Genomic DNA, 12,706 nt, shown 5'->3' with positions numbered 1-12,706 from the left:
TATAGGGGAAGGTGATATAGATACACATTGTGTATGGAATTTTCATACACAACCCAATAACATTGTGACACGTGGCAAACTATAGTTAACTTTCATTAGTTAGTTTAAGGATAGACTAGTAATTTAGCATTTGTTGTTAAATTGTTAGCACATTTAGTTAACTATGTAAGTCAAACCTCAAAAAAAGATGTTGGTGAGGTTTGAACCCATGACCTCTTGGTTTGAATGGGCTTGTTATTACCACTATGACATATCCATCTTGTTTACATTTTTGTATCTATTTTTATATATATTTTTGTTAAGACATGAGTTAAAATAATATGTACATATATATATATATAATAACTATTAATTGTACCTCTAACTTATATTCAATGTACCTTCATTATAAAATTAATGTACATGTTGAGTTAGTTCAATGTACTTGATAAAATTAACTAAATATTTTATGTACCTATGGTAATTTTTATTTTTAATTATAATTACATAATTATTATAAAATTTACATTCATGCAGAGTAAAAGTCAACCAACGATTGAGTAAGATAAAACCATATCTCGTAAAAACAAAGAAAATTTGAAAACATTTGTTTAAGTAAAACCATATCCGTTTGAAATTTCAATAGTGCTCGGTTTTATTTGATGGTACACCGTACCATATGCGCTTGAAATTACAGTATACCTACTTTCAAAACAATATTTGGTGGAGATCTAGTGACGTTTCTAACGGTTCTCAATTCTCATCATGTTGGTGGTTCTCACCGGATCCTAACCTACATTGACTATATTATATATGTACATCTTATAATAAATATCGTAATTAACTATATCAAAGTATTTAGGTTTATGTGAATTATTTACCAACCACGTTTCAACGAATCACCAAGTACCTTAATTTTTTTAGGAGGTACATTAAAAAAATCTTTACGTTTATGTTTTGTATGTAAATATAAATTATTACGGAGTAATAAATAATGCATAATATCCTAATTTATCTTATGATCTTATATTATATTTTAGTGATTCCTAATTTATAGGAATTATACAAAACTATAGATTATATAATCACATACCAACTATGTAAAATCAAAGCTAATACAATTACATTTCCTAAAATATTACCAATCTAATCTGAACAAAGTATTAAAAAAAATATTATCGAAATAATTTTATTTTTTGGTTGATAAAATCGGTAGAAAACATTAAAAAAAATAGCATTCCTTGCCAGAAAATCGTAAAAAAATAAAAATTATGACCAAGAATTTAAAAATTGTAGAAAAAAACAAAATTTATACCGTCTTTAACTTGAATGGTAGATTTCCAAACAATAAATTAAATGGCATATCTGTAAACTCCTGCAGAAAAAAATAATTATAATGATATTAAAATATTAATAATCGAAATATATGCAAAAAAAAACATTAAATAAAAAGTGAAAAAAATTATTAAAAACGGTTTATATTCGTTTTAATCTTAAAACTAGTCAAGTATAGTTAGAATAAAACAAAAGTAGAGTGCATATGGAATAAGGTTAGATGTGTCTTATATACACAAGTAGGATGATCCCGTTTTAATAATTAAACGATGTATCCATTTTAAGGGAGACTTACTCAAAGGATTATGTCTTTTTATTTGGTTCAGATAAATTTTGTACTCATTAACTCAATTTGTGATGATTTTGTTTTATTTGGTTGGTATTTAGCAGATACGATACTAGCATTTCGGCTGATTTAGTTACAAGCCTAGGTATTTTGCGGATACGGTACTGGCATTTGGGCTGATTAGTTACGAGGCTAGACCATTAACTCGTTTTACAAATTGAGACTTCAGTTTCGTTAATTTAATCTTTTATAAAATAATTATAGAAAAGTTAATCATAAAACAATGACGTGACATTAAAATTTTATACTCCCTCCGCTTTAGTTTTTACATTTGCTTAAAATACCCCTCACAAAGAATAAAAGAGACAAGCAAACAATTAAGACAAATGGAGTAATATACTACGCATATTATAATTCAAATTTATTATCGAAATAAGCAACAAGGAAATCTTATTTACAAATAAATATTTGAGTATTTGTAATATATTTAAACGGCTGATATTCACTATCACGAAACTCTTGAATACCTATTTATTTAGTTCAACAATTGAACAATTTATCATGTGCAATTATATTTGCACAACTTTGAAACTTTAACACAATATATATCGCTTTTATTAAAAGTGTCATTCAAATTTTAATAAAAAAATTACGGCTAACTATAAAAGGATCGACTACCATAAATTCAACAACATATTTAAAAAGACAACCCGTGCATTTCGTGCACGGAATTAAAACTAGTAAATGTACAATTTGTAATAACTATAGGTACATATCATGTTCCCTACAATTATTTATTAACCTTATTTATCAACTCAAATCTTAATAAAGCTATATACCAAAAGAAATACGCAAAAAACAACAAGATGAATGTGTCACAGTGGTAATAGCAAGTGCACATTAACCAAAAGGTTGTGGGTTCAAACCTCACCAACTACATTTTTAACCCACCGTTGATCGGCAGTGAACCGCCGCCATTGACCATTAGAGTTGACCGGAGTTTACAACTTAACTACATATGTTAAATTACTAATCTAACCCTTAATTAACCACTAGAAATTAACTCAAGTTTGCCACGTGTCGCGATGTTATTGGTTGTGTATGAAATTCTCATACACAATGTGTATCCGTAGCCTTTTCGTTATTGTGGACCTTGGGAGATGGTAACATATTGATCAATTAAGTAAATATGATAAGTTCCAATTTCCTATTTATTTATTTTTATCAAAGTCCAAGATTGTTTCCATTTTTAGTTGGTATGAAATTTTGATTAAATAACCGAAGGCAATGTTACCAAATCGAGTCCACTTGTTTATATATTAAAGTACTTTGTAACCAATTTTAGAGATCTTACAGACTATAACGATTGTAACATATTGATCAATTAAGTAAACATGTAATAGACTGAAATATGTTTCAATTTCCTAAATATTTGTGACCATATTTAACTGGGTGTACTCTATTTACCCCCATCACGTATTAGTTGGCTGAAAATGATGACTTATACTTTTCAAATGGTCACATAATAAAATTTAGGTAACCATGTTACAAAATATAATATATGACAATTTTAAGGATAAATGCTTTCATTTGTATATTTTAATGACGTGTCTTAAATGGTAACATATGGTGACATATTGAATAATTTTGTGAACATGTGTGAGATGTGCATTAAATTTCCCTAATGGAGTTGTATGTTTATATCTTTCTACAAAATGTCACCTCTTTAGATTGGTCACGTATTGAACGATAAAGTAAATATCTTGTACTATGAACTGTAACTTGTATTTAGTTTTATCTTGTAATACGGACTATCAAATCTTGATCGTCATTTGAAATAATATCATCTATAAAATCATCAATATTCGAAAATAATGAGCAACTTTTGTAGTGTTTTAGAACTAAAGTGGTCACATATTAGACACTCATTTTGTCTAATATGTCCCCATTGTTATTCATATATGTTATGATGATACGAATCATTCAAATCAAATCAAATATAATGTAAAATGGTTATATTTTATAACTAAGATGATAACATTTCAATCAAATATCCTATGTCACCATTTTAATTCAGATATGTTATCATTCTAAGATTCTTTTTCTTGAAAAACAAATCAAATGTAATGTAAAAAGGATCACATTTTCGACTAAAATGGTTACATTTTCTAACTAAAATGTTATGCATAACTCTATATTTTAAACCATTTCTATTCATATTCTATCTAAAATGGTTACATATACTTACTAAGATAGTAACATTTTATACACATAGTCAAATGTGACCATTTTGATTCATATATAGCATGCTCATAAGATTCTACATTGTTCAATACAAACAACTACCATCCAATTTCCCCGCCCACATTTCTTCAGCGCTTCTTCACGTTACCACCTCCCTTTGCCGCTTCAACACCATTATCGCATGCGAAACCCTTTCTCATCCCAACTCTAGTGTAAGTGTAACATTGGGTGAAGTTTCTATTCAAAGATGTTGCCTCTTCTTCAACACCCATCGACTGCAAAAAAAAAAAAAAAAAAAAAACAGCCAAAATCAATATGTCAATATTTCTACTTAATATGTAGCCATTCAGAATATTATGTCAGCATTGGAGTTACATATTTCACATATTGTAAAATGACTACATATCATGACTAAGTTGGTACATTTTATACACATACACACATGTTACCTTTTGTGTTCTTATATGTTAATATTTTAATCAAATATGATCAAAACGAACCATAAAAAGGTTATATTAATCTGCCTAATATGGATACATTATGACCAATATGATTACATATTGTAATTTGTATTGTAAAACAGTTACAAATTGTAACTAAAATGGTAACATTATACACATAAACTCACATTTCACAATTATATTATATGATGTTTTCATAGTATGTAGGATGATGAAGATAAATATAGAAACAATAAAATCAAAAAAATAACATATAGAATAAACCCGAGTTTTTAAAAAGCAAACATAAAATAGATACAAAATATGCAAATAGTTTTTTTTAAAGATCATAACAAATTAACAACAATCTCTAAAAAAAAAAAAGCAAAAACCAAGAACAATAAGACCAAAAAACTCAAAAAATTGAAATCAAATAAACCAAGAACAATAAAACCAAAAATCCCAGAAAATTGAAATCAAATAAACCAAGAACAATGAAATAAAAAACAACAAAACCATAAACTGGAAAAAATATAAATCAATAGAAATGATAATACCTCCTTCCAAATCGTCGCTTGCATTTGTCCATCTAGTATTCTTTTTAGGTGGTGACCTTTTAGCTTGTGTTTTCTTTACCACCATATCGTCAATTTTTTGCTTATTGTCTGGATTTTTTTGGGATTTGTTTGAACTTAGAGAGAGAATGAGATAACTGAAAAGACATACCCTCAACGACATCATCACCCGCCTTTGTTGCTCTTGTGTTTTTCTTCACCGGTTTTGTTTTGGTTACCATATTTTATGATAATGTATTGTATTTTGTAGGCTTTGGATGAAGGATTTTGTAGGCTTACAGAGAAAATTGAAAGGGAATAGGGAAGGAGAGAAGATGAAAACGGGGTAAATAATGATTTTGATAAGAACAAAATTAGGTTAAACGTTTGACATTTCAGATTTGTGGTTAATTATCTTCCATTGGGAAGGGTGTAATTTAATAATTTGTTGCTTCCAATCAGTCTAATCACTCTGCATTAACTGTACATGCATAGTACCCGCTGTCTACCCATTTACCATATAAACGGTACAATCTGACCCGTCGCAACACAAGCAAGACGGACTGCCCACCTTTAGCCTCAAGCATGCCATTTTGAATCGTCATTGCTTGCGCCTCCCATGAACGTAATTACGGGTACTCATTGTAGACACCTCGTTTCTGCACCTCCCACAAACCACCCAGTGATGATTGGGCCGCATGTTTGATCCGCGGAACGATTTGTGACAGTTCGTAAGATTATCGTCAAGTGATTGCTCAAATATTAATGTCGACCTCTTAGTTGTCATCTACGTCCTGATACGGTCGTTTTGGCAGTAATTAGAGTACATTCGGAGTCCGGGTCAAAAACCGTCTCCATTTTCTGATAACTGATAAATCCCGAGTCAGAATGTTCTGGAATGTTCCGGATATTTCTATTCCATATTTTACAAGTTTTATCTTTTGGCAAATAATATCCCGTAATATTCATGATAAATATTAAGGAAGATCGAATTATTTCCGTCCTACCATAACTCAAACACGGAAATCTTTCTTCAGCAGGAGGAAACCTCCTGGGAAAGGACGCAGCAGGTGTTGCGCCTCTTCCAAGAGACGCATGAGGCTCGCCGCGCCTCTTCCCAGTGCCCTTTCTCGCATGTTTCTCGTATCTTTTTCATATCTTTCCGAGATTCACTTCCAAAGAGTCTCCGAAACCCTAATTCCTCCACGTGATTAGTATAAATAGGAGCCTTCGTTCCTCATATTTCTCACTCGAGTGTCCGCCCTTCTCTTCTCCCTTTGCATTCTAGACTTTGTTCTTACTAATTGGCGCCTACGTGCTTAAACATTCGACCACGTAAGCTCGGATCCTTCCGGGTACCAGCCTCTCCGTTTGCATGACCGACCAATTTGACCAACTACACAATAATCAATCTAATTAATCAACTTAATCGTTTTCCTCTTACGAGGGCACTCTTTCATTGCATTCGCGTCGAGCATCACTAATCGATATCTTAGTCCTTCTCGTTTCGTCAACATGTAAGTCTGAGGGTGTATAATCCTTATTTATTTATTGTATTTATTTATTGTATAATCCATTGTAAGGTTTATGTCGAAAATACCGATTAAAACCGATTTCTAAAACCCTTTGTTAAAACCTGTTTTCGCGGATTTCCAGTAGATAACCATCGAGAAAGGACGCAGCAACTGCTGCGCCTCTTCGAAGGAGCGCAGTTCCTGCTGCGCCTCTTCGTGAGGCTGCCGCAGTTCCTGCTTCCTTTCTTCTTCGTTTGTCCTCTGTAATTCGTATTCAAAATCTTTCTTTTGCTTGTTCGCTTATTAATTCTTCGTCATAATCATCAATAATCACATGTATATTTGTTATTCATCATTCATTAACATGTTTAATTCATCTTTAATCCGACTTAAATCCCTTATAATTAATATTTGCGGGTTTTCGTCATTAAATTCAAACCCGGATTTTAGAGATTCAATTTGTTCATATTGAGTCTCTGGAATTCGTCATTGATACATTCTAACCCGTCTTTTATCGTGTTCATTGTTTAATTCGTCATCAATTCATCATGTTTAACCTAATTAATTAGTTTAGTTTGTTTATAATTCACTAATTAATCATTCATTCATTCAATAATTCATTTAATTCCGTCTCATCCATGTTTTATTGCTTTCATGACCCATTCATATGTTAAGTAACATGCTAATCACTTTCATCCGAGTAAATATTATCAATCAACCATTAAAATCATCAATCGACATTAACGGCTCGCAAATACGGCTTCACGGAAATCGAGCCAAGAATGACACGCAGTCTGTCACGCGCCTGCTCTCGGGGAGTTCTCATCCATGAACTCCGTTCTTTGCGCTTGACGTAGTTTAATTAGTTTACATATTAACTAACTAATATCCGTATTATCGCTAATTCCTGTTCGTTTATTTCGTTAATAATTTTTTATCAATTTATTTCTTTTTCTCAAATTGTCCGTTTTAAAGGTATTTTTGACATAAATCGCCTATTCCAATGTAATTATTGTAATTTTCTTTATTGCAAATTTCTATCATTGTAATCTTTATTGTTTTGTTTCATTTGTATGTTTTCACATGTAAATTGAACATTAAATCCAACTCCGACTAAATTGTATGCCTAATTAATTGTCCACCGACTTAGTTAATTCTCACATGCTAGGATTAAAACTTGGATGTTGCATTGCATGCATATAACCGACAATATATCGAGTACGAATAACTTCCCTAATCATTAGTAGAGGCCGCTATCGAGGCGGGCGGGATTAGGTGTTCGATCAAAAGAGCTTCCTAATACGTACCCTCACCCCTTATTCCAGATCTCCGTGAGCACCCGTGTTCATTGGCATCCACGAGAGTCATTCTAGACATAGAATGCTAAGGGTAACGATTGCTTAGTGTTCATGTCATTACTTTATGTCTTGACATGACATGAGGTATTCGAACGGTTCCAATTTCCCATAAAAATTGGTGGCGACTCCATACAAAATGCAAACGCTTGTTTTCGCTTTCTCACCAAGCGCCCCCGTGGGCGGCCCGCTGTCCACAGTTTGGCGACTCCGCTGGGGAATACACTTACGTGTAGCTAGGGTGAAACTCGAACAAGGTTAGGGAATAAGTTTGTACAAGACAATTGTCGGTTTTCATAACTCGGTCTTCCTAGATCGTTTTATTCGGCCTTCCTAGGCCCAACCCAAACCATTCGACCAATCGTCCCGTCTAAACGGTCCTAATTCTTATTTGGGCCTAAGGATGGATAGCGATTGACGTCATCCGTACCATGATGCTTACTCTTGTTTGTGTCAAGGGCCTTCACCACTTGAGGAAATGGACTTGGAATCGGCCTTACTCTTGTTTGGCACGAGCCTCTCCACAGACTTTGGGTTTGATGGTTCGGTATGGCAACCCACCCTTTAAACCAAAACCCTTCTAAATGCACTCAGCATCTCGTTATAATGCCTATATAAATGTGTAAAACCCTACGTGATCACCACTTCTAAACAAAACCATGACGAATTTTCAAAAATCAAAATCCTTTTTCAAACAAGAATTTCGAAATAGGCCTTCAATTAGCGCAAAATCCGGTCAAAACTCTGTCCGTTTGTCATGTCAAAATTCGGGCCACAAGCCCATTTCAAAACCTCACTTCGAGTCCACTCCTACAACTACACTACAGTTGACTAGGACACACATTTTCAAAGACCTTGTCTTTCTTCAAAACTCACTCAACACAAGTGGCACACACCCACTTCAAGAGTCAAAACTTTTCCTCTTTTAGCAAGTGTGATAGAATGGCCGATCGTGTTTTGATTCGTCGCCGATCTCTTATCCAGTTTCCAAGATTCCCGGATCAAGTGAGGAAACAAATCTACAGCAAATTCAAGAGAGTAATGATTGAATCCTAGCCGCGCTAACCCAAATGCAAATCACTCAAGAACAAACCTATGACCGCCTTGAACTTATCGAAGGCCGTATCTTTGATGTAGAGGGAAAGTTGCCTCCCCTTAAAGGTGAAGTACTACGTTTTTCCGATGACGAGTCTAAAGATGAGAATCCTATCATAGGGACGACTGCAGCTGAGAAAAGACTCCAATACCTAGAGGAGCAATTGATGTACCTTAAGGGGGATGACATCTATAGGGAAAACAATCACAAGTATGAGGCCGTCAACTCCAAATTGCCAACTAACTTTAGCATGACGGATATCCCTAAGTTCAAGGGACACGAGAACCCTTTGAACCACATCCGTGCCTTCAAGGATTACATGTCTATCAAAGGCATCAAACCCGAGATGTTCTTAAGGATCTTTCCTTCATCTCTTGACACCATCCCGAAGCAATGGTTCTACACTTTAGATCACAAGAAGGTCGCTACTTGGGAAGACGCCGCAATCGAATTCTCTAAACAATATGCGGATAACGCCGAGATCCAAGTCAACATGCGTACTCTAGAGGTTCTTACCCAAAATGACAAAGAAGGATTCACCGACTTCCTAAGTAGGTGGAGGAAGACTAATACTCAACTAGTTGAACGCCCGGATGAGGCTACTCTTGTGGAAAAATTTGTGGATAATCTCAAGCCCATATATGCCAATCATTTGAGATACCAAAACATCAAAAGCTTCAAGGATTTAACCATATTAGGGACACGAATTGAAGATGACATCCGTAAAGGACTCTTGTCCAAAACGGTAGGTAGAGGATATCAAGGGTCCAGGAGTCGTTCATACGGCTCTACTAGCAAGACCGATGAGGTTAACCTTCTCGAGCCATCCAAGAAAACTAGCCCACCAAGGAAGTTCACAAACCTTGGGGATACTTACTCCAACGCTCTAAAAAGGCTAATGAAGCAAGGTAAACTCCAACCCATTGGACCTACTCCCGAACCCGAAAGGAAGTCCAAGTTCTGGGATGAAAATTCATACTGTGAATACCATAGAGGCAAGGGGTACGACACAGAAAAATGCTACAAGTTGAAACACGTGCTTCAAGATATGATTGAAGATGGTCGACTCCCAATACCACCAGGAGGTAAACCCAACAACACTCAGAATCCTCTTGGAGTTCTAGTGATTACAAGTGATGAATCTACCTTAGATTGCTCACACCTCATTTCTCCCGCCGAAAATGAAATTCATGCAATTGAGAAAGAGGGGTTCTACTCTACTATCTCCCCTACCATTCCCGACTTCATCACATGGGCAAGGAGTGTAGATAGACAAGTTTGGGAGCTAGAAAGCATGGTAACAACCTTACGCAATCCCAACGCAATACCCGAAGGACATGCGCCACTAATCTTCTCTCAAAATGCCACTATGCAAGAAGTAGTCACCGTGGTTGATAGACTAGTCGATCAAATCATACGACTAGAAAGTGACATCATAAGAATGAGAGAACTGGCTGCAATCAATGGGGTTTGGGCCGATAATGATGAGGACGAGTATCTCATTGAAAACTCCGTAGTCAAGGAAATAGTCCAAAATGGCAAAGACCAAGATGTGGATCACCTAACTCGTTCGGGTCGCCCATATCAAAACACTACTCAAAACGGTCCAACCAACGTCATCACACCAAATAACAACAAAGATGACCCTACTGATCAGTTGCTCAAGCAATTACAAAAGACCAAGGCTGATCTTTCAGTCTGGCAACTAATAGCAAGCTCATTCCCGCATCGCCAAGCTTTACTGCAAGCTTTGGCCAAGCTAAGTGTAGCACATAACTCCACTCCTGAAGATGTAGTCAACTTGGTCTTCCAAGAATCACCGAAGCTAAGTAATCCTATTACTTTCTCAGACGAAGACTTGCCACCTTTTGGCGCTAGTCACAACCTTGCTTTATATATCACTGTCATTTGTCTAAAGAAGAATGTGCCAATGACCTTGGTAGATGATGGCTCCGCGGTCAACGTCATACCCCTCAAAACGGCATACAAGTTAGGCATGAAAGAGTCGGATTGGACTCCCACCAATCAAGGTGTACGTGCATATGACGGTACACGACGAAAAGTGGTTGGACTTTCTAGCCTAACCATAGCCACGGGACCAATCGAACGAAAGGTTAACTTCCAAATAGTGGACATCGAAGCTTCATTTAATATACTTCTGGGAAGGCCTTGGATTCACGCTTCCAAAGCGGTAACATCCACCCTTCATCAAAAGATCAAGATCCCACTAAATGGCAAAGTAGTGACGATCACTTCGTCACCCATCAAGGCAATAATCGAGAAACAATCGAACAATCAAGTCCTTGCAGATCCCGTATACGAACTTGGGGGCTTCCAAAGTGTGAATGTCATAGAAAGTGAGTTGGCACCCTTATACTATAATCCCTACTCCAACTTAGTGGTCAACCACATACTCAAGTCCCAGGGATACTTCCCTGGAATGCCTTTGAACCCAATTCGGAAGAATACCTTCGCACCACACAAGAAAGGCAACTCAACAAGGATACCACTTGGACTAGGGTACAAACCTACAAAAGAGAAAGTCCTCGAAATGCTGGCCCAAGTCCAAAACCGCAAGCACGTGGGAGTCCAAATGAGGCCCTATCTCCCTACCTTAAATGGATACTTTGTTCAAGAAGGAAGTTCGGAGCTCTTTTATGGATTTCCCGAACCTTGGCATTACCTTGAGAGGAAGCTAGCCGGAATCGAGATCTTTCACGATTGCTACTTCATTCCTCCAGAAACGGTTCCTACCGTCAAAACCCCTCAAGCACCTTGCTTAGACGACCAAGCCGTTAGCCTTTTGTTTGGAGAAGACAGATTCATTAGGGCCGCGCAGGATGAGATCATTACTATGATACTTCAGGACGATCGCTTCAACCCTACCGCGTTGATCACAGAAACCGACACAAAGCAGCAGAAAGGATGGAGAAAATCAATCAAATGGACCAACAACCAAGGAAGACTCTTCAAGCTCACCACTGGAGAAGGAGAGATGTTCAAAGGAGAACCAGAAGACGATGAGTTCGAGTCGGAGTCGGAGTCAGAGTCGGAGTCTAGAGAAGTCATTAGAGAGTCTACTCCTGTTGTCATACCCACTCCTTTCGTTTCTCCTAACTTAGCCTCGAGTAGTCACAGTAGTTCGGGGAATGCCCCAACCACTGTCCCTTTGCCACCACTGACCATGGATCAGTTGGCTTCTTTCTTTCAACTTTACTCAAATTTTAATATGAATAAATCAGGTTCTGCTTACTCTGTGTGTTCTTTCGAGTGTAATTCTGTTTATGATGATACTGAGGATGACCAAGACCCAGACTTGACCGAAATACCTCCCTACGTAGCCAAAGAAATACTGCAGGAAGGGGAAGGGGGACCTGTAATAGAGGACACCGAACCCATCAACGTAGGAACCGAACTAGAACCCCAAGAACTTAGGATAGGGAATACCTTGAGCTCTACCGAAAGGGCCGATTTCATAGACCTCCTAAATGAATTCAAAGACGTTTTCGCTTGGTCCTACAAAGACATGCCAGGGATCGACAGGGATATTGCCGAACATAGGATTCCGATTAAGCCGGGTTTCAAACCCGTGAAACGAGCTTCGACGAATGAGAACAGAATGGGCTCTAAAGATTAAGGAAGAAGTTGACAAGCAATTCAAAGCCGGGTTCATCAAAGTTTCCGAGTATTACACCGGGTAGCTAACATAGTACCCGTACCAAAAAAGGATGGGAGAATCCGTGTTTGTGTTGACTTTAGGGACTTGAACAAAGCAAGTCCAAAAGATGACTTTCCTCTACCTCACATCGACATATTAGTGGACAATACTGCAGACCACGCATTACTATCCTTCATGGATGGATATGCGGGTTATAACCACATCAAGATGGCCATGGAAGATAT

At 36.5% G+C, this 12,706-nt stretch overlaps 1 long non-coding RNA gene across 1 annotated transcript; it reads right to left on the bottom strand.

The window, feature by feature from the left end:
* Positions 1 to 3,602: 3,602 nt before the first annotated feature.
* Positions 3,603 to 5,185, bottom strand: LOC141594182 (uncharacterized). The gene is made up of 2 exons (XR_012522037.1): positions 4,842 to 5,185; positions 3,603 to 4,119 (listed from the first exon to the last, which is right to left on the bottom strand). It is a non-coding gene; the product is annotated as an uncharacterized LOC141594182 (long non-coding RNA).
* Positions 5,186 to 12,706: the final 7,521 nt, after the last annotated feature.

Source organism: Silene latifolia, chromosome 8, assembly GCF_048544455.1.
Source record: "Silene latifolia isolate original U9 population chromosome 8, ASM4854445v1, whole genome shotgun sequence".
NCBI classification, from domain to species: Eukaryota; Viridiplantae; Streptophyta; class Magnoliopsida; order Caryophyllales; family Caryophyllaceae; genus Silene; species Silene latifolia.
This window is presented reverse-complemented; position numbering and strand designations above follow the sequence as displayed.